The sequence below is a fragment of the Stenella coeruleoalba genome, assembly GCF_951394435.1.
Source record: "Stenella coeruleoalba genome assembly, chromosome: 17".
Taxonomy (NCBI): domain Eukaryota; kingdom Metazoa; phylum Chordata; class Mammalia; order Artiodactyla; family Delphinidae; genus Stenella; species Stenella coeruleoalba.
The window spans coordinates 43,351,663-43,378,176 of NC_137163.1; the positions used below are offsets into that span (position 1 = coordinate 43,351,663).

Sequence of the window (26,514 nt, forward strand, 5' to 3'; positions counted from 1 at the left end):
ACAGTACTTCCAGTTAAGGCCATGTTCATACAAATAAGTGTCCCTGGCAAGCTTCAGTGAGCCAAGGTCCCTCAGAGTGAACCAGCAGGAGGAAAAGATAGGTTGAGAGGCGGTGAGAAGAAGCTCATAATTGCACATGTTTAATTTCAATAATTAGGCATAGTGTTAATAGAAACATTCATTTGAAGCAAAGGCTGGTTATTTGCACAAACAGAGGAAATATGTGGTGCTGTAGTTTTGCTATGAAGACTGCAAAATTAAGCAAGAAATACTCAGCTCAATATAAATGTAAAAACATGTTTTCAAAGAGAATTAGAAATAGAATTTGGGAACTAAATCTCAAAATGCCTAATAGATTTTATTTCAGAACAGTGTCCTTAACATAGTTAGTTCTATTTTCTTTTAAAAGCTTCATTGAAATATAATTAGTATACTATACAATTCATTCTTTGAGTGTAAAATTCAGCACCTTTCAGTATATTCACAGTTGTGCATCCATCACCACAATCAATTTTAGAACATATTCATTGCCTAAAAAGAAACCCTGGACCCCTTAGCTACCACTCTTTACTCCTCCCATACTCCTAAGAACCGTAGGCAACCTCTGATTGATTTTCTGCTTCTATAGATTTTCTAATTCTGTACATTATATATAAATGGAATTGTACAATATGTGGTTCTTTAACACTGATTATTTAACTTAGTATAATGTTTTCAAAGTTCAACCATGTTGTAGCATATATAAATAATTTATTTTTATTGATGAATAATGTTCTATTGTAGAGGTATACTGCATTCATTAGTTGATAGACATTTGGGTTGTTTCCACCTTTTCACTATTACGAAGAATGCTGCTAAGAACACTCGAGTACAAGTTTTTGTGTGCACATATATTTTAATTTATCTTGGGTGTATATATAGGAGTGGAATTGCTGGATCATATAGTAACTTTATGTTTAATCTTTTTAAGGAACAACCAGACTGTTTCCCAAAGTGGCTGCAACATTTTACATTCCCATCAGCAATGCATAAGTGTTCCAATTTCTCTATATCCTCTCTGGTACTTATTATTTTCTCTCTGTTTGTTGTGTGTGTCTACGTGTGTGTGTGTAATGATAGCCGTCCTAGTGGCTGTGAGGTGGTATCTCCTTGTGGTTTTCATCTTTATTTCCATGTTGGTTAATTACACTATCTTAGACATTTGTATATCTTCTTCGGAGAGCTATCTATTCAGATCCTTTGTTTATTTTTAATTGGGTTTACTCTTTATTATTGAGTTTTATAGCTCTTTATGTAGTCTAGATACAAATCCCTTATCAGATTTATGATTTGCAAAAAGTTTCTCCTGTGAGTTTTCTGTTCACTGTTTTTTATTTTATTGCAGTATAATTGCTTTACAATTTGTGTTAGTTTCTGCTATACAATGAAGTGAATCAGCTATATGTATACATATATCTCCTTCCTCTTAGACCTCCCTCTCCCATCATCCCACCCATCTAGGTCATCAGAGAGCACTGAACTGAGCTCCCTGAGCTATACAGCAGGTTCCCATTAGCTATCTATTTTACACATGGTATTGTATTTTTGTCAAACCTAATCTCTCAATTCATCCCATGCTCCCCTTTCCCCACTGTGTCCACACGTCCATTTTCTATGTCTGCATTTCTATTCCTGCCCTACAAATAGTTTCATCTGTACCATTTTTCTAGATTCCACATATATGCGTTAATATATGATATTTAGACTCTAGGTCCATCTCTACAAATGACCCAATTTCATTTCCTTTTATGATCTCCCTGTGTTACACAACTGCTTCCCACTAGCTATCTATTTTACATTTAGTAGTGTATATATGTCAGTGTTATTCTTTCACTTCGTCCCAGCTTACCCTTCCCTCTCCCTGTGTCCTCAAGTCCATTCTCCACATCTGTTTCTTTATTCCTGTCCTGCCCCTAGGTTCATCAGAAAAATTTTTTTTTTAGATTCCAAATATATTGGTTTGCATACAGTATTTGATTTTCTCTTTGTGACTTACTTCACTCTGTATGACAGACTCTAGGTCCCTCCTCCTCACTACAAATAACTCAATTTCATTTCTTTTTATGGCTGAGTAATATTCCATTGTATATATGTGCCACATCTTCTTTATCCATTCATCTGTCGATGGACACTTAGGTTGCTTCCATGTCCTGGCTATTGTAAGTAGTGCTGCAATGAACATTGTGATACGTGACTTTTTTTGAATTATGCTTTTCTCAGGGTATATGCCCAGTAGTGGTATTGCTGGGTCATATGGTAGTTCTATTTTTAGTATTTTAAGGAACCTTCCTACTGTTCACCATAGTGGCTGTATAAATTTACATTCCCACCAACAGTGCAGGAGGGTTCCCTTTTTTCCACACCTTCTCCAGAATTTATTGTTTGTAGATTTTTTGATGAAGGCCATTCTGACTGGTGTGAGGTGGTACCTCATTGTACTTTTGATTTGCATTTCTCTAATGATTAGTGATGTTGAGCATCCTTTCTGTATGTCTTCTATGGAGAATGTCTGTTTAGCTCTTCTGCACATTTTTGTATTGGGTTGTTTGTTTTTTTTGTTATTGAGCTGCATGAGCTGCTTGTATATTTTGGAGATTAATCCTTTGTCAGTTGCTTCATTTGTAAATATTTTCTCCCATTCTGAGGGTTGTCTTTTCATCCTGTTTATGGTTTCCTAGGCTGTGCAAATGCTTTAAGTTTCATTAGGCCCCATTTGTTTACTTTTATTTTCATTACTTTAGAAGGTGAATTATAGAAGATCTTGCTGTGATTTATGTCAAAGTGTTTTTCCTATGTTTTCCTGTAAGAGTTTTATGGCATCCAGTCTTACATTTAGGTCTTTAATCCATTTTGTGTTTATTTTTGTGTATGGTGTGAGGGAGTGTTCTACTTTCATTCTTTTACATGTAGTTGTCCAGTTTCCCCAGCACCATTTAATAAAGAGTCTGTCTTATCTCCATTGTATATTCTTGCCTCTTTATCAAAAATAAGGTAACCACATGTGCATGGGTTTATCTCTGGGCTTTCTATCCTGTACCATTGATCTATATTTCTGTTTTTGTGCCAGTACCATACTGTCTTGATTTCTGTAGCTTTATATTATTGTTTGAAGTTGGGGAGTCCTGATTCCTCCAGCTGCATTCTTCTTTCTCAAGATGGCTTTGGCTATTCGGGGTCTTTTGTGTTTCCATAAAAATGGTAAAATTTTTTGTTCTAATTCTGCAAAAAATGCCATTGGTAATTTGATAGGGATTGCACTGAATCTGTAGATTGCTTTGGGTAGTATAGTCATTTTCACAATATTGATTCTTCCAATCCAGCAGCATTGTATATCTTTCCAACTGTTTGTGTCATCTTTGGTTTCTTTCATCAGTGTTTTATAGTTTTCTGAGTACAGTTCTTTTGCCTCCTAAGGTAGGTTTATTCCTAGATATTTTATTCTTTTTGTTGCAGTGGTAAATGGGATTGTTTCCTTAATTTCTCTTTCTGATTTGTTGTTGTTAGTGTATAGGAATGTAAGAGATTTCTGTGCATTAATTTTGCAACCTGCAACCTTACCAAATTCATTGATTAATTCTAGTAGTTTTCTGGTAGCATCTTTAGGGTTTTCTATGTATGGTATCATGTCATCTGCAAACAGTGACAGTTTTAATTCTTCTTTTCCAATTGGATTCCTTTTATTTCTTTTTATTTTCTGATTGCCATGGCTAGGACTTCCAATACTATGTTGAATAATAGTGGTGAGAATGGACATCCTTGTTTTGTTCCTGATCTAGAGGAAATGCTTTCAGTTTTTCACCATTGAGAATGATGTTGGCTGTGGGTTTGTCATTACTGGCCTTTATTATGTTGAGGTAGGTTCCCTCTATGCCCACTTCTGGAAAGTTTTTATCATAAATGGGTGTTGAATTTTGTCAAAAGCTTTTTTTGCCTCTATTGAGATGATCATATGGTTTTTATTCTTTAATTTGTTAATATGGTGTAGCACATTGATTGATTTCCATATATTGAAGAATCCTTGCATAACTGGGATAAATCAAACTTGATTATGGTGTATGATCTTTTTAATGTGTTGTTGGATTCTGTTTGCTAGTATTTTGTTGAGAATTTTATGTCTATGTTCATCAGTGATATTGGTCCATAATTTTCTTTTCTTGTGATATCTTTGTCAGGTTTTGGTATTAGGGTGATGGTGGCCTCACAGAATGAGTTTGAGAGTATTCCTCCATCTGCAATTTTTTGGAAGATTTTGAGAAGGAGAGGTGTTAGCTGTTCTTTAAATGTTTGTCAGAATTTGCCGGTGAAGCCAACTGGTCCTGGACTTTTGTTTGTTTGAAGAATTTAAATACACTATAAATTTCATTACTTGTGATTGTTCTGTTTATATTTTCTAATTCTTCCTGGTTCAGTCTTGGAAAGTTGTTCCTTTCTAAGAATTTGTCCATTTCTTTCAGACTGTCCATTTTTTTGGCATATAGTTGCTTGTAGTAGTCTCTTATGAGCCTTTGTACTTCCTCAGCGGTCATGGCTCACGGGCCTAGCTGGTCCACGGCATGTGGGATCTTCCCGAACCGGGGCATGAACCCGTGTCCCCTGCATCAGCAGGTGGACTCTCAACCACTGTGCCACCAGGGAAACCCCAACTTTTAGTTTTATTGATCTTTCCTATTGTTTTCTACATTTCTAATTCATTTATTTCTGCTCTGATCTTTATGATTTATTTCCATACACTAACTTTGGCATTTCTTTGTTCTTCTTTTTGTAGGTGAGTTAGGTGTAAAGTTAGGTTGTTTATTTGAGATTTTTCTTGTTTTTTGAGGTGAGATTGAATTGTTATGAACTTCCCTCTTAGAACTGCTTTTGCTGCATCCCATAGACTTTGGATTGTTTTGTTTTTGTTGTCATTTGTTTCTAGGTGTTTTTTTTATTTCTTTGATTTCTTCAGTGATCTCTTGGTTATTTAGCAGCACACTGTTTAGCTTTCATGTGTTTGTGTTTTTCACATTTTTCCCCTGTAATTTATTTCTAATCTCATAGCCTTGTGGTTGGAAAAGATGCTTGATATGATTTCAATTTTCTTAAATTTTCCAAGTCTTGTTTTGTGACCCAAAATGAGATCTATTGTGGAGAATGTTCCATGTGCACTTGAGAATAAAGTGTATTCTTTTTCCTTCCAGTGGAATATCCTACAAATATCAGTTAAGTCAATCTGGTCTACTGTGTCATTTAAAGCTTGTGTTTCCTTATTTATTTTCTAGCTGGATGATCTATCCATTGGTGTAAGTTGGGTGTTAAAGTCCCCCACTATTATTGTGTTACTGTTGATTTCCCCTTTTATGGCTGTTAGCATTTGCCTTATGTATTGAGGTGTTCCTATGTTGGGTGCATAATTATTTATAACTGTTATGCTTTCTTCTTGGATTATTCCCATGATCATTATGTAGAGTCATTCCTTATATCTCTCCTTTTTAAATAAATTTATTTTATTTTATTTATTTTAATTTTTGTCTAAGTTGGTCTTTGTTGCTGTGTGCAGGCTTTCTCTAGTTGCGGCGAGTGGGGGTTACTCTTCGTTGCTGTGCGGGGGCTTCTTTTGCTGTGGAGCATGGGCTGTAGGCACGTGCTCTAGAGCACAGACTCAGTAGTTGTGTCACACAGGCTTAGTTGCTCCATGGCATGTGAGATCTTCCCAGACCAGGGATTGAACACGTGTTCCCTGCATTAGCAGGCGGATTCCTAACCACTGCACCACCAAGGAAGTCCCTTTCCTTATCTCTTGTAACAGTCTTTATTTTAAAGTGTATTTTATCTGATATGAATATTGCTACTCCAGCTTTCTTTTGATTTCCATTTGCATGGAATATCTTTTTCCAGCCCTTCACTTTCAGCCTGTATGTGTCCTTAGGTCTGATGTGGGTCTCTTGTAGACAACATATGTATGGGTCTTGTTTTTGTATCCATTGAGCCAGTCTGTGTATTTTTGTTGGAGCATTTAATCCATTTACATTCAAGATAATTATTGAGATGTATGTTCCTATTACCATTTTCTTAATTGATTTGTGTTTGTTTTTGTGGGTCCTTTTCTTCTCTTGTGTTTCCTGCCTTGAGAATTTCCTGTAACATTTGTTGTAAAGCTGGTTTTGTTGTGCTGAATTCTCTTAGCTTTTGCTTGACTGTAAAGCTTTTGATTTTTCCATTGAATCTGAATGAGATCCTCACTGGGTAGAGTAAGCTTGGTTGTAGGTTTTTCCCTTTCATCACTTTAAATATATCCTGCCACTCCCTTCTGGCCTGCAGAATTTCTGCTGAAAAATCAGCTGATAACCTTATGGGGATTCCATTGTATGTTATTTGTTGCTTTTCCCTTGCTGCTTTTAATATTTTTTCATTGAACTAAATTTTGTTAGTTTGATTAATATGTGTCTTGGTGTATTTTTCCTAGGTTTATCCTGTATGAGACTCTCTGCACTTCCTGGACTTGGGTGGTTATTTCTTTTCCCATGTTAGGGAAGTTTTTGAATATAATATTTTCAGATATTTTAAAATTTTTTTCAAATATTTTCTCAGGCCGTTTTTCTTTCTCTTCTTCTTCTGGGACCCCTATAATTCAAATGTTGGTGCATTTAATGTCTCAGAGGTCTCCAAGACTGTCCTCAATTCTTTGCATTCTTTTTTTATTTGATTCTCCTCCTCAGCAATTATTTCCACCATTCTATCTTCCAGCTCACTTATTTGCTGTTCTGCCTCAGTTATTCTACTATTGATTCCTTCTAGTGTATTTTTCATTTCAGTTATTGTGTTGTTCATCACCATTTGTTCTTTAGTTCTTGTAGGTGTTTGTTAAACTTCTCTTGTATTTTCTCAATCTGTGCCTCCATTTTATTTCCAAGATTTTGGATCACGTTTACTATCTTTACTCTGAATTCTTTTTCTGCTAGGTTGCCTATTTTCTCTTTGTTTATTTGGTCTTGTAGGTTTTACTTTGCTCCGTTGTTTGTAACATATTTTTTTTTTTACTTGGGTGGTGCTGTGTTCCTGTCTTACTGGTTGTTTGGCCTGAGTTGTCCAACACTGGAGTTTGCAGGCAGTTGGGAAGAGCTGGGCCTTGGTGCTGAGTTGAGAAACTCCAGGAGACCTCACTCTGTTTAATATTCCCTGGGGTCTGAGTTTCTCTGTTAGTGCAGTGGTTTAGACTTGGCACTCCCACCACAGGAGCTCAGGCCTGACCCCTGGCCTGGGAAATAAGATTCCACAAGCCATGCAGTGTGACAAAAGAAAAAAAAAAGGAGAGTACAATAACAAAGAATAAAACATGAAATAAAAATAGAAAATATCTTAGGAAAAATAAAAATATAGGTGAAACAACTACAACAAGGTAAAACAGAACCACAACAGAAAAAGAAAAAAAAGAAAAAAAAAAGGGGGAGAACAAGCCAAAAGGAGGAGAACAATAATAAAATATAAAAAAAATAAAATTAGAAAAATATAAATTTATTAGAAAAAATAAAGATGTAAATGAGTCAACAACAACAAAGTAAAACAGAACCAAATAGGGAGGGTGGGAGGGAGGGAGACGCAAGAGGGAAGAGATATGGGAACATATGTATATATATAACTGATTCATTTTGTTGTAAAACAGAAACTAACACACCATTGTAAAGCAATTATACTCCAATAAAGATGTTAAAAAAAACCTAAAAAAACCCAGAAAGGTCAGAAATGCTTTGGCTGTGGGGCCAGGACTTAGGCGGTGGCAGGGCTTAGGTGGGATGGGGTTTAAGGTGGAGGCAGGGCCTAGGCTCAGGACCCACGTGGCCAGAAAAGGCCTTGGGAGCAGGGCCTAAGCAGGGGCAACATTAAACATGGTGCTGCTGAGAAAGGCAGTAAGGCTGGAGGGGGGCCTGGAGTGTGGAGTTTGGAGGTAAGCACCTGGGTTGGGCTGCAGAGGCAGGGCTTCAGCTCAGCGCATCAGGAGGGAGCATTGGAGGGCAGAGGATTAGGTCTGGGATCTCAGTAGGCTCTCTGGGGCCCAAGTGGGTAGGGGAAAAGATGGCTTCATTCCCTTCCAATTCTCCCCTCTCCCAAGGGCCTACCCCATCCCTGTTGATCCCCTAACTGTGGGTGGGCCCCTCCGGGCATGGGAACCCCTCACCTCCCTCAGCTGCCCCTCAGAGGCACCAGTCCCATCTTGCCAGCCTTTACTTTTCCTCCCCCACTACTCCTTCAGGACTCACGTGGCTGGAGGGGACCTCACTGGGCAGAGAATCAGGTCCAGGACCTCAGCAGGCTCCCTTGGGCCCAAGTGGGCAGGGGCACCCTGGCCTCATTCCCTTCTGATCCTCCACCCTCCCAAGGGACCCTCCATTCCCATTGACATGTTGATCCCCTAACCATGGGTGGGCCCCTCCAGGTGTGGGAACCCCTCTCTTCCCCCAGCAACCCCTCAGCGGTGCTGGTCCTGTCCTGCCTCTACTTCTCATCCCCTATCTCCAGCCACATCCTACCCAGTTGTTTAGGGGTTCCTTCCATCCCCTCAGGTGTCCGTGGTCCCCCACTAGTGCCTGGTAGGTGCCCTAGTTGTGCGGAGAAGGGAACTCTGCCTCCTCCTAGTCCACCATCTTGACTCTGCCTCTTTTTTTCACTTTCTTAATAGTGTCCTTTGAAGCACAGAAGTTTTTAATTATGATGATTTCCAGTTTATTTTTTTCTTGTTGTTTGTGCTCTTGGCGTGACATCTAAGAAACCATTGCTTAATCCAAGTTTACAAAGATTTATACCTAAGTTTCATTCTAATATTTTTATAACTTTTACCTCTTAGGCTTAGTTCTTCAATCCAGATTGAGTTATTTTTTATATATGGTATAAGGTAAGCGTTCAACTTCATTGTTCTTCATGTGAATATCTAGCAGTCCTAGCACCATTTGTTGAAAAAACTATTGTCATATTTGTCAGAAAGCAATTGGCTGTAAATGTGAAGGTGTACTTCTGGACTCTCAATTATATTCCATTGTTCTATATGTCTATTCTTAAGCTAGTACATTTTTTTGTTTTTTTTTTTTGCTTACCATAGCTTTCTAGTAAGTTTTGAAATTGGGAAACGTAAACCCTCTAACACAGTTCTTCCTTTTCAAGATTTTTTGTCTATTCTGGTTCCTTTGCATTTACACATAAATTTTAGGATAAATTTGCTAGTTTATCAATTTGTGGAGTATTGCCATCTTAACAATATTAAGCTTTCTAATCCATGAACATGGTATGTCTTTCTATTGATTTAAATCTTTAATTTCTTTCCATATTTGTAGTTTTCAGTGTATAACTTCTTCACTTCTTTGGTTGAATTTATTCCTAAGTATTTCATTAGTTTGCTGAATTGGTTTATTAGTAGTTAGTTCTATTTTTACAATAAGCTTTCAATGGCATATTTAAGACTTAAGGTTGGATCACATTCTCAATACTTTTTGACAAGATTAGAGACTTTCTGAGTTACAGCAAAGCATGGTCTGAAACACAAAAACTTTATCATTTCTTTTTTAGGTAAATTAATACTATGGTGGAATAGCAAGCAATACAATTCATTTTGTGGCATTAGACTTCCATTATTTTGTATACTAGGTTTAAAATCTAGATCTGAACTTAAGAAAATCATAAGTTAGCTGCATGAAAAATTTTAAATCATTCTTTGTCAAAATGAAGTCTCCAGACCAGCAGAATGTACTAGCATCACTTGGAAAATTGTTAGACACTCTTGAGTCCCATTCAGACTTACTGAATCAAAATCTCTGGAGTTAGGGCCCAGCAATCTGTGTTTCAGCAGGCCCTGATGCATATTAAAGTTTGCAAACCACTGCACAAGTCACCCGTTCTCTAGTCTGTACATAAAAATCATCTGTAAAACTTAAAAAAAATTCCTTGTTTCCATTTCAGATATAATGAATCATAATTTTGGGGGCTGGGGCCTAAGAATCTGTATTTTTAAAATGCACCCTAAGTAAATCTGATGTGCATGTTTGTGATCCACTGCTTCAAATAATGGTATACCCTCATATTTAGAGGGGTTTCCTGGAAGTTCTGAAGCTGGTGAAAAAAAATAGTGAACTTGTTATAGCTTTAGGTATCATATTTTAATCTTGGTAACTGAAAAAAAGCCAAATGTATTTACACCTTGTTAATTTTGTAACTTCTTTTAATGAAAAACTATTTCAAATAATTTTGTTGACAATTTAATTAATTTTTGAGAAACGTTTTCCTTCTTACCTGAAATCAGGGGTTGGTAAACATTTTCTATAAAGGTCCAAATAGTAAATATTTTAGTCTTTAAATTTATACATAGAGATAAAATACATGGCACCCAGTTAAATTTGAATTTCAAATGAACCACAAATAAATTTTTAGTATAAATATATCCACATTACTGCACAGATCATACTTATAATAAAATTTTTCTGTGGTTTATCTGAAATTCAAATTTGGTTGAGCTTCTTGTATTTTTATTTACTAAAATACAAATCTGGCAACCTTATCCATTTGGTCTCTGACTCTGTTGCAACTACTCAACTTTGACACTATGGTGTGAAAACAGCCATAGACAGTATGTAAGCAAATGGACATACATTGTCGTATTCCAATAAAACTTTGTTTACAAAAATATGTACAGTGCATGGGTGGAGTCCCTGCCCATATTAATGAGCACATGTGGTGTGGCCTTCTTTAATCCATCTCTTCCTGCTCCCACCTAACCCTGAAAGTTAAATGTGTCTTGTCACACTGCACTGATTACTGAAGCTTTATAGTTAAGTCTTGGAATCCGGTAGTGTGAATCATTAAACTTTGGGGTTTTAAAAATTATTTTGGTTATTCTATGCCCTCTGCTTTTTTCATATAAATAGTAGGATCACTTTTTCGTTTCTACAAAAGCCTTCTGGGTTTTTAATTGGAATTTTATTGACTCTATCAATCAGTTTGGGGAGAATTGGCATCTTTATAAACATTGATCCTTCTAAACCATGGACACCATATATTTTTTTAATTACTCTCACCAATGTTTTGTAGTCTTAACATACAAATCTTGTTAGATTTAACATACAAATTTGTTAGATTTATTTCTAGTTTATTTTTGGATGCTTTTTTAAATAGTACTTTAAACATTTTAACATGCAATTTTTCAGTGCTTGAATATAAAAATACAACTGATATTTGAACATTGATCTTATATCTTGAGAGCTTGCTAAACTTACTTACTAGATCCAGTAGTCTTTCTTTCTTTCTTTTTTTTTTCTAAATCTTCAGTATTTTCTACATAGACAATCATTCATCTTAAAATTTTTTTTAAAAGTTTTATTTCTCTTTTCCAATTTTTAAAATTATTTTTCTTCCCTTGTTGCACTGGTTATGATTTCCCATATAATATTAAATAGGAGTGATCAGAGCATAAAGCATTTCAAAATGTTTTATCTACCATTACATGTTATGTGGAAATGTGGGAGAAAGGCTTTAAGATATAAAATTATGATAATCTTATTTTGTACTCATCAGAAAAAAAATCAATTAACAGTTTTAAAGAGAAAAGAATAGATTGTACAAAGTTTTAAACCAGCATTTGACAACAGAAATAGGAGGAATGGGAGGATATTGGAGATCACTCTATCCAACTCTCTTATTATACAGACTGTGATACTGAGGTTCTCAGTTGAAGTGACTGGCAAATTTTAGTATAATAATTAGATCTTGAGACTCTTAGCCACATGTTCTTTCCCTTGAAAGACAATTTCTTAAGAAATGATGACGTCTCCATAGCCATTGATTTAAATTTTAATTTTGGGTGTCCAGAGCTCAGTCTCCACACCCTCAACTCACCACATATAAAAACACTGCAGCTTTGCACTTTGAGAAGTGGTTCTTTCTGTCTGCATCCTGCCTTCTGCAAGGGCAGTTTAGAGATAGGTATTGATGCTTGGAGTCACCACCAAAGATTCTGACTTAATTGGTCTGGGGTATAGTCTAGCCATTGGGACTTTTAACAACTCCACATGTGATTTTATTGTGGTAATATTGTCCTTCCTAAGTGCTCAGAAGCTTTAGGTGGAAACTTGTTATAATCTTAGAATCAGATGTGATTCAGGTGTTTGGGATTTTAATATACACCAGGCTCTTGTTTGGACAGCTTAAGTGTTCGGTGTATATCACCCTTGGCCTACTGCCTATGTAGATATGAAGAGCTCTTAGAGGGTAACTTCTGCTGCTGGAGAAACAGCCTCTCTGTGCAATCGACTTTCAGTGACCATCCAACATTGATTCCCTTCTGGCCGCCACCTGCAGATGTCTGCCTGCCTGTTCTCACTGGCTGGCTTGGCAGAACCGCTCATGACATCTGTCCTGGGCTGTCTGCACCAAGAGGGTGTGAACAGAGGGCAGACTTTCCTGGGAGACAAAAGTCAGCCATGTACACTAGTCCCCTCCACCAGGAAACCTACAAAATCCACTGAACCAATCTTAGACACTGGGGAAAGACACCAAAAACAATGGGAACTATGAACCTGCAGCCTACGAAAAGGAGATCCCAGACACAGTAAGTTAAGCAAAACGAGAAGACAGAGAAACTCACAGCAGATGAAGGAGCAAGGCAAAACCCCACAAGACCTAACAAATGAAGAGGAAATAGGCAGTCTACCTGAAAAAGAATTCAGAATAATGATAGTAAAGATGATCCAAAATCTTAGAAATACAATGGAGAAAATACAAGAAACATTTAACAAGGACCTAGAAGAACTAAAGAGCAAGCAAACAGTGGTGAACAACACAATAAATGCAATTAAAAATTCTCTAGAAAGGATCAATAGCAGAATAACTGAGGCAGAAGAACGGATAAGTGACCTGGAAGATAAAATGGTGGAAATAACGACTGCAGAGCAGAATAAAGAAAAAAGAATGAAAAGAATTGAGGACAGTCTCAGCGACCTCTGGGACAACACTAAATTCACCAACATTCGAATTATAGAGATCCCAGAAGAAGAAGAGAAAAAGAAAGGGACTGAGAAAATATTTGAAGAGATTAGAGTCGAAAACTTCCCTAATATGGGAAAAGAAATAGTTAATCAAGTCCAGGAAGCACAGAGAGTCCCATACAGGATAAATCAGAGGAGAAAAACGTCAAGACACATATTAATCAAACTATCAAAAATTAAATACAAAGAAAAAATATTAAAAGCAGCAAGGGAAAAACAACAAATAACACACAATGGAATCCCAATAAGGTAAACAGCTGATCTTTCAGCAGAAACCCTGCAAGCCAAAAGGGAGTGGCAGGACTTATTTAAAGTGATGAAGGAGAAAAACCTGCAACCAAGATTACTCTACCCAGCAAGGATTTCATTCAGATTTGACAGAGAAATTATAACCTTTACAGACAAGCAAAACCTAAGAGAATTCAACACCATCAAACGAGCTTTATAACAAATGATAAAGGAACTTCTCTAGTTAGGAAACAGAAGTGAAGGAAAAGGCCTACAATAACAAAGCCAAAACAATTAAAGAAAATGGTAATAGGAACATACATATCGATAATTACCTTAAATGTAAATGCATTAAATGCTCCAACCAAAAGACATAGCCTGCCTGAATGGATACAAAAGCAAGATGCCTATATATGCTGTCTAAAGAGACCCACTGCACACCTAGGGACACATATAGACTGAAAGTGAGGACATGGAAAAAGATATTCCATGCAAAGTGAAATCAAAAGAAAGCTGGAGTAGCAATTCTCATATCAGAAAAAATTGACTTTAAAACAAAGACCATTACAAGAGAAAAGAAGGACACTACATAATGATCAAGGGATCAATCCAAGAGGAAGACATAAAAACTGTAAATATTTATGCATCCAACATAGAAGCACCTGAATACATAAGGCAAATACTAACAGCCATAAAAGGGGAAATCAACAGTACAAAATCATAGTACTGGATTTTAACAGCCCACTTTCACCAATGGACAGATCATCCAAAATGAAAATAAATAAGGAAACACAGCTTTAAATGATACATTAAACAAGATGGACTTAATTGATATTTATAGGACATTGCATCAAAAAACAACAGAATACACATTCTTCTCAGGTGCTCATGGATCATTCTCTAGGATAGATCATACTTTGGGTCACAAATCAAGCTTTGGTAAATTTAAGAAAATTGAAAACATATCAAGTATCTTTTCCAACCACAGTGATATGAGACTTAATATCAATTACAGGAAAAAATCTGTAAAAAATACAAACACATGGAGGCTAAACAATATACTATTTAATAACTAAGATATCACTGAAGAAATCAAAGAGGAAATCAAAGAATACCTAGAAACAAATGACATTGAAAACACAATGACCCAAAACCTATGGGATGCAGAAAACGCAGTTCTGAGAGGGAAGTTTATAGCAATACAATCCTACCTTAAGAAACAAGAAACATCTCAAATAAACAACCTAACATTACACCTAAAACAATTAGAGAAAGAAGAACCAAAAAACCCCAAAGTTAGCAGAAGGGAAGAAATCATAATGATCAGAGCAGAAATGAATGAAAAAGAAATGAAGGAAATGATAGCAAATATCAATAAAACTAAAAGCTGTTCTTCGAGAAGATAAACAAAATTGATAAAACATTAGCCAGATTAATCATGAAAAAAAGGGAGAAGACTCAAATCAATAGATTTAGAAATGGAAAAGGAGAAGTACCAACTGACACTGCAGAAATACAAAGGATCATGAGAGATTACTACAAGCAACTATATGCCAATAAAATGGACAACCTGGAAGAAATGGACAAATTCTTAGAAATGCACAACATTCCGAGACTGAACCAGGAAGAAATAGAAAATATGAACAGACCAAACACAAGCACTGAAATTGAAACTGTGATTAAAAATCTTCCAACAAACAAAAGTCTGGGACCTGATGGCTTCAAAGGTGTGTTCGATCAAACATTTAGAGAAGAGCTAACACCTATCCTTCTCAAACTCTTCCAAAATATAGCAGAGGGAAGAACACTGCCAAACTCATCGTACGAGGCTACCGTCACTCTGAAACCAAAACCACACAGAGATGTCACAAAGAAAGAAAACTATCAATCAACGTGATACATCATATTAACAAACTGAAGGAGAAAAAACATATGATCAGATGAATGGATAAAGAAGATGTGGCACATATATACAATGGAATATTACTCAGCCATAAAAAGAGACGAAATTGAGCTATTTGTAATGAGGTGGATAGACCTAGAGTCTGTCATACAGAGTGAAGTAAGTCAGAAAGAGAGAGACAAATACCGTATGCTAACACATATATATGGAATTTAAGAAAAAAAAATGTCATGAAAAACCTAGGGGTGAAACAGGAATAAAGACACAGACTTACTAGAGAATGGACTTGAGGCTATGGGGAGGGGGAAGTGTAAATGGTGACAAAGCGATAAAGAGGCATGGACATATATACACTACCAAACGTAAGGTAGATAGCTATGGGAAGCAGCCGCATAGCACAGGGAGATCAGCTCGGTGCTTTGTGACCGCCTGGAGGGGTGTGATAGGGAGGGTGGGAGGGAGGGAGACGCAAGCGGGAAGAGATATGGGAACATATGTATATATATAACTGATTCATTTTGTTGTGAAGCTGAAACTAACATACCATTGTAAAGCAATTATACTCCAATAAAGATGTTAAAAAAAAAAAGAATTCAAACACAGATCTAAAAAAAAAAAAAAATGATCATCTCAATAGATGCAGAGAAAGCTTTCAACAAAATTCAACACCAATTTATGATAAAAACCCTGCAGAAAGTAGGCATAGAGGGAACTTTTCTCAACATAATAAAGGCCATATATGACAAACCCACAGCCAACATCATACTCAATGGTGAAAAACTGAAACCATTTCCACTATGATCAGGAAGAAGGCAAGGTTGCCCACTCTCACCACTATTATTAAACATAGTTTTGGATGTTTGAGCCACAGCAATCACAGAAGAAAAGTAAATAAAAGGAATCCAAATAGGAAAAGAAGAAGTAAAGCTGTCACTTTTTGCAGATGATGTGACACTGTACATAGAGAATCCTAAAGATGCTACCAGAAAAATACTAGAGCTAATCAATGAATTTGGTAAAGTAGCAGGATACAAAATTAATGCACAGAAATCTCTGGCATTCTTATTCACTAATGATGAAAAATCTGAAAGAGAAATTAAGGAAACAGTCCCATTTACCACTGCCACAAAAAGAGTAAAATATCTAGGAATATACCTACCTAAAGAGACAAAAGACCTGTATGCAGAAATGTATAAGACACTGTTGAAAGAAACTAATGATGCTACAAATAGATGGAGAGATATACCATGTTCTTTGATTGGAAGAATCAACATTGTGAAAATGACTCTACTACCCAAAGCAATCTACAGATTCAATGCAATCCGTATCAAACTACCACTGGCATTTTTCACAGAACTAGAACAAAAAATTTCACAATTTGTATGGAAACAAAAAAGACCCCGAATAGCCAAAGCCATGTTAAGAATGAAAAATGGAGCTGGAGGAATCAGACTCTGTGACTTCAGACTATATTACAAAGCTACAGTAATCAAGACAGTATAGTACTGGCACAAAAACAGAAATATAGATCAATGGAAGAGGTTAGAAAGCCCAGAGATAAACCCATGCACATATGGTCACCTTATCTTTGATAAAGGAGTCAAGAACATACAGTGGAGAAAAGACAGCCTCTTCAATAAGTGATGCTGGGGAAACTGGACAGCTACATGTAAAAGAATGAAGTTAGAACACTCCCTAACACCATACACAAAAATAAACTCAAAATGGATTAAAGACCTAAATGTAAGGCCAGACACTATCAAACTCTTAGAGGAAAACATAGGCAGAACACTCTATGACATAAATCACAGCAAGATCCTTTTTGACCCGCCTCCTAGAGTAATGGAAATAAAAACAAAAATAACCAAGTGGGACCTAATGAAACTTAAAAGCTTTTGCACAGCAAAGGAAACCATAAATAAGACAAAAAGAGAACCCTCAGAATGGGAGAAAATATTTGCAAATGAAGCAACTGACAAAGGAATAATCTCCAAAATTTATAAGCAGCTCATGCAGTTCAATATCAAAAAAACAACAACCCAATCCAAAAATGGGCAGAGGACCTAAATAGACATTTCTCCAAAGAAGATATACAGATCGCCAACAAAAACATGAAAGCATGCTCAACATCATTAATCATTAGAGAAATGCAAATCCAAACTACAATGAGATATCATCTCACACCAGTCAGAATGGCCATCATCAAAAAATCTACAAACAATAAATGCTGGAGAGGGTGTGGAGAAAAGGAAACTCTCTTGCACTGCTGGTGGGAATGTAAATTGATAAAGCCACTATGGAGAACAGTATGGTCGTTCCAAAAAATGAAAAATAGAACTACAATACAATCCAGTGATCCCACTACTGGGCATATACTCTGAGAAAATCATAATTCAAAAATGCCATGTACCAATATGTTCATTGCAGCTCTATTTACAGTAGCCATAACATGGAAGCCACCTAAGGGTCCATCAACAGATGAATGGATAAAGAAGATGTGGCACATATATACAATGGAATATTACTCAGCCATAAAAAGAAACAAAATTGAGTTATTTGTAGTGAGGTGGATAGACCTAGAGTCTGTCATACAGAGTGAAGTAAGTCAGAAAGAGAGAAACGAATTCCATATGCTAACACATATATATGGAATCTAAAAAAAAAAAGTTCATGAAGAACCTAGGTGCAAGACAGGAATAAAGACACAAACCTACTAGAGAATGGACTTGAGGATATGGGGAGGGGGAAGAGTAAACTGGGACAAAGTGAGAGAGTGGCATGGACATATATACACTACCCAATGCAAAATAGATAACTAGTGGGAAGCAGCCACATAGCACAGGGAGATCAGCTTGGTTCTTTGTGACCACCTAGAAGGATGGGATAGGGATGGTGGAGGGAGGGAGGTGCAAGAGGGAAGAGATATGGGGACATATATATATGTATAACTGTTTCTCTTTTTAAAAAGCAGAAACTAACACACCAGTGTAAAGCAATTATACTCCAATAAAGATGTTAAAAAAAAAAAAGCCATGTTGCTGTGGCTCAGAGCAAATATTTTCTAGCTGGCTCTATTTCACAACTTCTCACATCACACTGTGTCTTAAAAGAGGTGTGGAATATATATATGGAGAATATATATATGGAGGATATTTATGTACTTATGAAATAAAAAACAATTATATGCAATTATTTTAATTATTTTCCATAGCCAAACAATTGTTTTATGCAATTATTACATGTAAACAATTATTTGTCTCTAATGGGGACATACAAATCTTATTTAATGAAATAATTATAATATTTTACCTTCATTTCACTAACCAGTTTATTGGCTGTAGTAAGAACTACTCCAAGACCAAAAATTTAAAAAGCTTACAAATTAAAACCACTCCTGATGTGGAAAAATCCCTTCTAATCTGAAACATTCCTCCTGATTCTGTTTTTAAGATCTGTAAACACCATATGTTGAGCGGACAGTATTATCGTGTTTTGACTTAAACTGTGGTCTGTTTCTCTTTCTTTCTTTTTCTTTTTTTATTCTCTTGCAACTGACCTAATTGATTCAAAAGACAAAAGACCAAGGACATTACAAGAGAAATAGGAATTGAATACTAACAATTCATTTACATATGGAATTACTTATTTTATCATCAAAAAATGTTCACACAGAGAATGGCCAAAGTGATTCTTTTACCATCTGATTTCTCAGTTAATGTAGAGTCTTGTGCTGCATTCCTACCCTGGAAAGACATGCAGTAAAGTAGATACATGGAAAGTTCTCTTACCGTGGCAAAATAGCAGTTACAATTGGCCAAAGAACAAGTTTTGCTGCTGAGAAGCTTGGGAAAAAATTTACAGACACTCAAATTCACAAGATCACGGATCCTTTTTCTCTGGAAATAAGGTCAAATTTTATGGATTACGAACCTCAATAAGAGTAAAAGTTTTTTAGGAAATTATTTTCTACCTAAATCTAGCTCCACGCCACTTTCTGCACCCCTCCCTCTCTCCTGATTTGATCCACCTCAGTCCCTCCTTACACATATTCAGACTTGCTGTTTCAGGATGTCCTTGGGTGATGAGTGAGAAAGGCTAACATTCGTGTAAGATGATCATCATGTTGATAAAACTGAATCTGTGAGTTCAAGGGCTTAATATGCCACAACTCAAAGAACCGTATTGTCAAACATATGTATTTTTTAAAGAATGAACTTTTTTTTTTTTTTTTTTTTTTGCGGTACGTGGGCCTCTCACTGTTGTGGCCTCTCCCGCTGCGGAGCACAGGCTCCGGATGCGCAGGCTGAGCGGCCATGGCTCACGGGCCCAGCCTCTCCGCGGCATGTCGGATCTTCCTGGACCGGGGCAGAAACCCATGTCCCCTGCATCGGCAGGCGGACTCTCAACCACTGCGCCACCAGGGAAGCCCAAGAATAAACATTATTGACAGCAAGCGTATGCTTTATGAAACTGATAACATACAATCCAGCATTGTTTCATCTCAGGACTGGTACACATGGCTGTACCTCAAACCCTATCCACTGACAGACAATAGAGTTCTTAGCTGTAACATTCAATAAGATTCATCATACAGTAAAATCACCTTTGTCAAGTGCCGAACCACAGATGACTGCTCACTAGCAGTGGAGGCCACACCTGTTGAGTCCATGAATAAAGATGAAACTCTTAAGACCTCTTAAATTCAGACCAGGCAAAGGAGAGTCCTTCATGATTCCACTCAGGAAAAAGCATGTGCCTGAAGCCATCTGATTTCACAGCTTGCAGGGCAATGCACACCCCATCCTGGAGGTATTGATAGACATATGGGGCAGGATGAGTCAGGATGCAAACCTAATGTGCACCCCTCCCCATTTTCCACAGCCAAACAAGTACACCTCCTTTCTTCTGGGAGAAAAACAAATGGGTTTAGAATAGAAGAGAAATAAGGGGGGAATATTTCTCTCTCCTTTTGCTGTGGGAACTAGATAAGCAAACAATTGAAAGTAAACACTGTTTATTTGGCCCTGGATGCTTTCCAAGTAACATTTTTAGGAACTCTAATAATAACAGCTAATATATTTGAGCATTTATCATGCATTAGGCACTTCTATAAGCATATGAATTAACTAATGTAATCCTCACAACAATGCTCCTAGTATTTATTACCTCCATATTCCCAAAGAGGAAACTGAGACTAAAAGAGAAACAGAAAGTATGTGATGTGTTTATGTTTAAACCTTACACTGAGGTTAGAGTCTGCATTATTAACCATTATTTTATAGGGATGTCTTTGAATAAGCACTTTATGTACATCATCTTATTAAATCTCAACAATGCTATGAAGTGACAACTGTTGTTTTCCTACTTTACAGATTAAGCTACTGACGCCTGGAGAGGTTAAAGAACTTGCTTAAGAAAACACATCTGTACACTTCTGGAGCTGGGGTCCAAACCCACACAGGTTGACCAGAGACAGCTCTCTTAACATCCTTGCAATATGCTCAATGCTTCTGATCAACCACCGTCAGCAGGGACTGCATCTGTGTGGTCTTCTGCTTACCTCCTCCCCTTGCCTTCAGCATTGCCATCTCCACCCCTGTCCTAGGATGAGGTCATGTGAGCACAATTGACTACACCAGCTCCAGGGTCACTCATTTCACCATTCCTAAGCTCCAGGTCATGACAGGCTGCATTTTCAAATCGCATAATAATTATACTTTAGGACTGATATTAAAACTGTGGATGGTATTTCTATCTATGTTTGCCCTTGTGACAGAAATGACCTATGCAAAAAGAATGCATTTTCAAACATCAAAATATACTTCAAAAAGAGCTTAAATACTTAGACTTTCAGTCTGACTAGGTGCCTTTAGAAGGCAAACTATCTTTTGTTCAATATACATTTGATATGAAGAAGCAAGAGTTAGAATATATTTCCCCTGGAGTCTATAAAAATCACATAGCTTGCAATAGAACATCATAAATTTACTTGAGCCCTTTCAGATATTGAAACTAAATATATCAAATATAAAATATGTTCACATATCCTTAACCTGCACATGTTTATGGTAGTTGGTCTCTGTGGAATTTCTCTTCTCGTTGTATAATGACTGTAAATGCTTTGAGAGGCAGGGAGAGAAGAAACATTCCTTTCAATATCTCCAAATGATAAAAGATAGACATCTTTTGTTCGATGAGAACTATGGTCAAAATAACCATTTAAAGGATATATAAAAAGAGAGCACAGAGCAAAGTACAATTGAACAAAACCAGACCCTGAGTCTCTTTGGCAGAGAGTCCAGATATAGCACAGATGGATCCAGAAAAAGGCCAGCGTCATTAGACTTTTAAAATGAGGGATGCAATCTTTGATAGGAGGTGGGGGGAAAAAAAAGCTTTCTTGGCTGTTGTACACTTTGGAAGTCTTTATCAAAGAATAAGAGGAGTTTCCTTTTGATAATGGCCTCTTAGATAGAGTTAATCCTTCAATTTTGGATTCCCCCTGTTGTCTCTTGCCAGCTACGAATACTTAAAACAACTCCGAGATTCCTAATGTCTATGTAAGTGCAGCTGCAAACACTGAATAAGGTGTGAACATTTCACTGCATTATAAAATATTTTTACCAATATTGTCTTGAAAATCCAAATGTGGACTTTGGCGTTTATCTGAATAATGTCAAACAGGAATTTTTGTTTAGAAAATTTTCAGGTTTGTGAAAGTTTCAGGGAGAGAGAAAGGGAATCCCTACTTTCATGGTTTCCAGTGATATTCTGGCAGAGGATAGAAGGGTTCTAGCTTTTGAGATGATAGCAGGAACCATTGCCCTGAAAAATCAGAGACACCTGGGTTAGTGGAGAGAATATTAAACAGAGAATCAGAGAATCAAAATCATAGATTTTCACCTGAGCCTGCCACAAAGTTAAGTTGCCTATCCTGGATCTCAGCTATTAAACTGGGTAAGCTCTGGGGGCCTCTTCCAAAAGTCTAAGCTATAAATTTATTGTTGTTGTTAGTAGCTCTTATTATTATTATCATTTTTATTATTACCCACTTTGTACAAAAAGTGTTTGAGGTCATGGCTTGAAAAAACTGACAACTTGCAACTACATACAATAAGTAGATAAATGGGTCAAAGGAAGGGTAGAATAGTTAAAATAAAGATTAGTGCCATGCCCCTAATATTGATATTAAGGTGGTCTGAAGTACTGGCTACAGGTTTTATGCAGAAAAAGTTCTTGGTCCACTTGAACTTTTATGCCCATGGGTGACTGAGTTCCCAAAGTCCAATTCTATAGAGCACAACTATACCCTTTTATTTTGAACTATTTTCAAATGAACCATTGCCAACTGTCTGTGGTAGCTAAAAAGTTTCAGTGAAATACAGGTTAGCTAATTTAAAACAATTTAGCTTCTTATAAAAATCAGATAAAGATTAGTGAGAAAAACGTAACCCAGGAATATGGAATGATTTGATTCCATGTGGAGAATTGACAGATACTTGCTAATTAAATATTAGAGTCCACCTGTCAAAAATGATTATTTTGGTCTTAGAATAATTGATTTTGTCTCACTCTTTTTTTATGAAAATCACGTGGAAACCCAACTACTGTTTGTAAATTGGCCTTTGTACTTGTACACAGAGGGCAAGGAGACTTTAAAGAAAGATGCAGTCCACTCCAGGTTGGTAGGTAGCAGGTTTAACAACCAAGGGAACTTACTTAGGAGGGTGTCTTGGGCGGCTGAGTAGATTCCCGCACATGTGCACCAGAATCTTAAAGTTTGTATAGAAGCCTTAGCTAGGTTCAGTCACCTATACTGTTCAGATAGCCTCAACAACACTTTACTCTCTGAACTGTGTCCTTGGGGCAGCTTCTAGTGTGGGGAAGGCAAGTGGAACACACATCCCAAGGGCGGAAAGGGAGGGAGGAGACTCATTGCCTGGATCCAGTTTGCTGGTCAACCTGATGATCATGTCCTGTCGATGACCTCCTCCAACAACTACTCTTTTTATCACTATTCTTAGCTACCTAGGATGGTCATTGTCTTTGAGCCAGCATATAACTACAGGTACAATGAAGGAGACATTTGTCTAGTTGATCAGAACAAACCTGATGAGAATTGAAATGACAGATTGTGGTACAAGATCACTTGATTATCCATCTGAAAACAGTGAAATAGAGAAGAATGTTTAGCTCTTTATATTTGATACTACATGGCCGTAGTTCCTACTTCTTAAGTATTGCCTTCAAATCATTAAAGTACAAGGCAAAGAGAAGGAGGCCAAAACCCATCACCATTTTACATATCTCAATCTAAAAAAATGATACAAATGAACTTATTTACAAAACAGAAATAGACTCACAGACTTTGAAAACAAACTTATGGTTACCAAAGGGGAAAGGTTGGGGGAGGGATAAATTAGGAGTTTGGGGTTAACATATACACACTACTATATATAAAATAATCAACAAGGACCTACTGTATAGCACTGGGAAATCTACTCAATATTTTGTAATAACCTATATGGGAAAAGAATCTAAAAAAGAATGGTTATATGTATATGTATAACTGAATCACTTTACAAACTAAATGACATTGTAAATAAACTATAATTCAATATAAAATAAAAATTAAATTTAAAAATTTTGATATTCTGTCTGTACATTAATAACAATGAATCTAGGTAAATTCATACATGATCAGTTTCTGTCCACAGTCAAAGGCTAAGTAGATACCAGCTGAAGAATTGTCAATCTTCTGCTACACCTCTGAATTTCTCAAAATATGATGGAGTGTGTCACAATCACCAATTGTTGGAAGAGCCCACCTGCTCCTTGTGTGGAATATTGGCCAAAACTTAACAATTTGTGAAAAAAAAAAAAACTGGCATGAAGTTAGAAAAAAGTGTTTAACTAACCAATGTGTTCATAATTTGCTGAGGCTATAGGGTTTTCTTTTCTTTTTCTTTAGTTTTATTGAGATATTATTACATATAGCACAGTAAAAGTTTAAGGTGTACAACATAATGACCTGAATTACAAATATTGCAAAATGATTACCACAGTACGTTTAGTAAACATCCATCTCCTTATATAGTTACAAATTTTTTCCCCTTGTGTTAAGAACTTTTAGGGTTTACTCTTAGCAACTTTCAAATATACCATACAGCAGCGTTAACTATAGTCATCATGTTGTACTTTACATCCCTAATTTTAATTTATCTTACAACTGGAAGTTTGTACCTCTCAACTACCTTCATTCAATTACCCCAGCCTTTGGTAAGAACAAATATATCTCTTTTTCTATGAGTTTTTTTGTTTTTTTTTTTTAGATTTTATGTATAAGTGAGGTGAAACAGTATTTGTCTATCTGTCTGGCTTATTTCATTTAGCATAGGGTGCTCAAGATCCATCCATGTTGTTGCAAATGACAGGATTTCCTTCTTTTCTTAGGAATTCCTGCAAATGGCAGGATTTCCTTCTTTTCTTATATTATCCATATATCCATATCCATATATATACTTATACATATATATACATACAGTAAGTCCCCTACATATGAATGAGTTCCGAGAGCATGTTCGTAAGTCCAATTTGTTCGTAAGTCCAACAAAGTTAGTGTAGGTACCCAACCAACACAATCGGCTGTATAGTACTGTACTGTAATAGGTTTATAATACTTTTCTCATAAATAATACATAAAAAACAAATACCAAAAAATAAAGAAAACATTTTTAATCTTACAGTACAATATCTTGAGAAGTACGGTAGTACAGTACAACAGCTGACATACAGGGGCTGGCATCAAGTGAACAAGAAAGAAGAGCTACTGACTGGAGGAGAGAGAGGAGGTGGGAAATGGTAGAGCTGAAGGATTATTAACAATAGGAGATGGAGGGCAAGGTGCAATTTCACCATGCCTGACATTGAAGGCACAGATTCTAGTTCCTTACTGGATTCGATTCTATCTACCCTCTTGAAAAAATGATCCAGTGATATCTGGGTAGTAGCTCTGTAAGCTTCGTATACTGTTCTACATTTGGGTCCTGTGCCTCAAAAACTAACAGTGCCTCCTCAAATAAAGAAAATCCCCTTGCCATTTCCTGCATCATGAATCTCTTCAGTTCTTCTGTTACTTCTTCCTCTTGTCTCTCTTTGTCCTTTCTCTGGGCCTCCAATTCCATCAGGTCTTCATTAGTAAGCTCCTCGTGTTACGCGGCAGGGAGTTCAATGAAGTCGTCCTCTTGCAGATCTTGCTCCATCTTCTCGCTGAGGATCACTACGTTGCAGAAGACCTCTTTGGACTCCTCATCCACCTTCTCAAATCCACAAAAATCATGAACAAACTGCAGGCAAAGGTTCTTCCAAGCCGAATTCATGGTGACAGCCGTAACCTCATACCAAGCAAAGTCAATGTTTTCTATGGCCTCATAGATGTTACAGTCCTTACAAAATGTTTGCAGTGTTGCTCCTCATTTGTCACTCACCTTTACTGCTTGACAAAAAGTGTGACATAAATAATACTTCTTGAAAGTAGCTATAATAACTCCCTGGCCCATAGGTTGGATGAGCAACATAGTATTTGGTGGCAGATGCACTATTTTGATATTGGAATGAAAGTTGTCCATGAATGGAGGGTGACCCAGAGCACTGTTGAGCAGCAAAAGAATGTTGAATGGGACTTCCTCCTCCAAGCAATATTTCTCTACCTCCAGGATAAAGTGGTGGAAAAACCATCCCTGGAAAAGGGCCTGTGTAACACAGGCTTTGGGGTTACTCTTACAATGTACCAAGAACTAGTTTCTTTTTGTTAATTAACTTTTATTGGAATATAGTTCCTTTACAATGTTGTGTTACTTTCTACTGTACAGCAAAGTGAATCAGCTATATGTACACATATATCCCCTGTTTTTGGATTTCCTTCCCATTTACATCACCACAGAGCATTCAGTAGATTTCCCTGAGCTATACATATGTTCTCATTTGTTATCTATTTCATACATGGTATCTGTAGTGTATATATGTCAATCGCAATTTCCTAATTCATCCCACTCACCCCCTTTTCCGCCTTGGTATCCATATGTGTGATCTCTACATCTGTGTCTCTACTTCTGCTTTGCAAAAAGGTCATCTATACAATTTTTCTAGATTCCACATATATGCGTTAATATACGATATTTGTTTTCTCTTTCTGACTTACTTCACCCTGTACGACACTCTCTAGGTCCATCCACATGACCCAATTTTGTTCCTTTTTATGGCTGAGTATATTCCACTGTATATATGTATCATATCTTCTTTATCCATTCATCTGTCAATGGACATTAAGGTTGCTTCCATGTC

The 26,514-nt window shown here is 36.7% G+C and overlaps 1 pseudogene across 1 annotated transcript in view; it reads right to left on the bottom strand.

Annotated features, from left to right (window-relative positions):
* The window catches only part of LOC307176356 (large ribosomal subunit protein uL15-like), a 39,177-nt pseudogene extending 13,627 nt beyond the window's left edge, over positions 1-25,550 (bottom strand). The window contains exons 1-3 of the transcript in view: positions 25,387-25,550; positions 20,338-20,365; positions 18,960-19,013 (exon numbers count right to left, since the gene is read on the bottom strand). The product of the transcript in view is annotated as a large ribosomal subunit protein uL15-like (transcript). The remainder of the gene's footprint in view (positions 1-18,959; positions 19,014-20,337; positions 20,366-25,386) is intronic.
* Positions 25,551-26,514: the final 964 nt, after the last annotated feature.